The sequence below is a fragment of the Aplysia californica genome, unplaced genomic scaffold (assembly GCF_000002075.1).
Source record: "Aplysia californica isolate F4 #8 unplaced genomic scaffold, AplCal3.0 scaffold01372, whole genome shotgun sequence".
NCBI lineage: Eukaryota > Metazoa > Mollusca > Gastropoda > Aplysiida > Aplysiidae > Aplysia > Aplysia californica.
The window spans coordinates 76,690-80,317 of NW_004798642.1; positions in this window are offsets into that span (position 1 = coordinate 76,690).

The following is a 3,628-nucleotide window of genomic DNA, read 5'->3' on the forward strand; positions in this document are numbered from 1 at the left end:
GAGAGAGAGAGAGAGAGGGGGGGGGAGAGAAACTAGTCTACAAACACAACTGGGAGCTGTCACGAGCCTGAACTATGGTAAAATCTCAGCAAAACGGTGCGTGCAGGCCGCAACAAAGTTAACTTTGCTGTCAATGAGTGTCAAGCAAGGGCCGCAATGTTATCTGCGGACCTCGAGTTTGAGATCTCTGCCGAACACCAACATCGGAGCAAGACAATTGGTCGCTTTTAAGCACATTAAGGGGGCTATCCCACCAAAAAATGCTGTTTTGAGAAAATCGAAGGCAAAGTTTTTGCCCCTTGTTCAGTTTTTTTTAAAAACAAGGAGAGTTTTCTCTACAACCAAACAAATTACACTCCAACGAAACCAAACTTCTCCTATAGGTAGAGAAATGCCCTTTTTTGTGTACGTCAAGATTTCTGGAAACCCCCGAAATCTGTGTTAGCCCGCTTGTCCTTAAAAGCGACCAATTAGTATTAGGAAGCAGTACAATTTTTGAAGATTTGGATAAGGGGGAAGGAATGGTGTATACGAAGAAGAAGAAGAGAAGATGATAATTTAAAACAGAACAACTTTTCAGAGACAAAAATATATTAATCATAGAGGGTGGCAAGGGAAACAACTTAAGTACAAATTGTCGTTTACAAAACAATGCTCTTAGAGGTTACAAAAGCCATTGGCCTCACCCGGATGTCAACCACTTTTGCGTCCCCGGTTTTTCTTCCTGATCGAATGGTCCAGCTTTTAAATTGTGCTAAAGAAAATTTGTTGAAGAAATTGTGGTATACATAATAGTTGACTTCGTCTGGTTGAGGGCTTTGACACGCAGCCTGAAGACAATAACAAAGTCAGGAAGTATGTGTATAAGAGCGTTTCTGAGGGATCGCTCAATGATTCTACTAACGCTAAGGACCTCCTTTTGAGTTGTACCTTTAGGAGATACTTGGGTTCACTTGCGATGTTGAGCCCACGAGCTACAGCTGAGATGCCACTGGTGATTGTACGGCTCTTAATATGGTAAAAACATCCATCACTGTACGGTATTATTCTGACATAGGTTTTGGCAAGGGATCGTACGTAGTCTACATTGCAAGATGAAAATTCATCTGAAGTCAGCCCACCTTCCTCCTAATGCCAGACTTTACATTTTAGTCATGAAGACAGTAACGTTAGGCACAGAAAGCTTCAAAAGTAAAGGCATCCATCACTATGGATCTACAGTATTTTTTGCCATAAGTCTTGGTAAGGGGGTCTTACGTAGTCTACGATACAAGATGAAAATCCATCTGAATGTCCGTTCACCTTCCTCCTCATGCCAGATACATGTATAACATTTCCGGTCCCAAGTTGTCATATTGTAGAGAGTAAAGTTATGCACAGCAAGCTTTTGTTCTATAGTACAGAGCAGAGGCCTTGGGCATGGGACACAACACGACGCATTGAAGATCCATGCAGACGACACATTGAAGATCCATACAGACGACGCCCACTCTCTCTGTCCGATGGTTCTTTTGTTTGGGTCTCCGGGGCTGTCTTTTTGTTCATTCTTGTTTTCTCTTGCGTTGCTGACTTTTTACTTTCTTTGCGAACCACCCCACCCCAACGTGTGGCAAGAAAGCCTAAAATAAAAAAATAAGTCCAGTCAAAAGAGGTTATAATAGTACTAGAGGTCGCAGGTGTGACGTCACCCACGTAAATTCACTATGGCTGAGCGGGGCCCACTCAGCTCGCTTTGTCGCCATTTTTGAAAGGATTAAAAACAGCGCTGTCACGTTGCGCGTCCCTCACAACGCCTAGATCTTCATGTCGTTTGAAGCTCAGTTCAGTTTTATTTTTATTTTTCTTTCTGTTTGCTGATGTTGTTTAATCATATAACATACACGTATACACAATACTGCACCTGCTAACCGATTGTGGGAAACATAAATGCACTTAAATACGGGCTGCAACTGAACAGAGAGATATAATTATGAGGTATCGTTTGCTTTTCCTGGGTGGGGTGGGGGAGGGGCGGAGGGAGACAGAGTGAGTGATTGAGTTTGTTAAAAAAAAAGTACAATTTCATACTTACAAAATGGATTGTCTACACTCTTCTTCTACTGATGCAAAGCCTATGTCTTCATAGAGTATGAAGAGGGTTAAGACTGAGTTAATTATTTAATATATTAATTCGTTATTGTCTCAAAATGAGCAATTAATAGCAGGCTGGGATACTGTTCACCACTCATTGTATGGATCCTGTACGCACCCCCAAAAAGCGTTGTTTAATATCGGGCACAATAATTATATAGGCCTACTGGCAACATTTTGAAATGCAACACCAGCCGGTTTATCTTAAACTTTCACAATATTTTCTAAAATTGGCGTTGACTGGCTATGTTGTTTGGTTACACAACACCCCATCTTCCATGAACCCCTGCTGCCGCTGCTGTTGCACATGCTGTTTGGCATCTGTTCCGCAAAAGGGACAGAATATTACGCCGGTCTTATTGGTGTGTAGTTACGCGTGGTGGGCTACTTTTTATTCTCTCATCTCAGCAACATCGACAGTGGTTCTTTTCCATTCAACTTCAACCAGCCTTGAAGGTGTGCTAGAGTTGCAGCTGAAGCTTCTAGCAGCTTCTCAGTCACATTCCTGATTCCAGAGGACCGATACGAGCGCCTTGCTGTAGTCAGCGGTGCTGAATCGAGTCATGCTGTTTGAGCGACGCTCAGCAAAAGATTTCAATAAAATTATAATTTTTGTTTTAACAAGGGATCATCAAGTCCATCTCATTCATTTTTTTTCTGAATTTTACTCTCCCATGGTCACACGTGTAAAAGACCCTATTTGCATTATTTGGAGATAAACTTGCTCATCTAAAGGTAAACAATCACAAAAATCCCTATGAGTATATTTTAGCGATAGGCAAATCACATGAAAAAGAAATCTGTATCAAAAGACTTCGCACAGTATCATTAATCCGTGATTGAAAAGTATTGCTGCGCACAGACTGCCCTTTTATTCCTCTCCGGAATGGCGGCGCCCGCCTCAAGTTTGACACTCATGACGTCACTGCTAAGACCCCCTAGTTCTATTTATAACCTCTTTGGTCCAGTCTAATGATAGACGTTCTTGGCATCTTCAACGCCGCCTCCTGTTGGAGTTTCGATGTTGATTAAGGAGGTGGAAATTAACAACCGAACATAAAAAAGAAATTATCATAAATGAGCCTTCGCAATAATTTAACGATGAGCTGGTATATTTCTCTTTAATACGTATGATATATAAATGTTGTCTGTGACTAGCTGAGCGCCCATGGGTCGTGTAATAACCCATCCTAAATTTATTTATCCTCTCCCGCTCAGCATCAGGATCTCCTTGAGCATTCTTAGAAAATGCAATAAAACTCTTTCCTCCTATTGTTGTCATCATTAGGCCTAAATGTGTACATATTTTCGGCACATCTAAGAAAAACATCGTAAATGTCTCCACGATGCAGACCTTTATCTGGGCAAGCATCTGCCACCGCACCACAGGTCATGCAGGTGATTATGCAGCGCTCAGGAATTTTGCTGTACAGGACAGCACGCCCACGTGTACCGTTTGATTTTTAAAAAATCTATTATTTCTTATTCTAATATATAT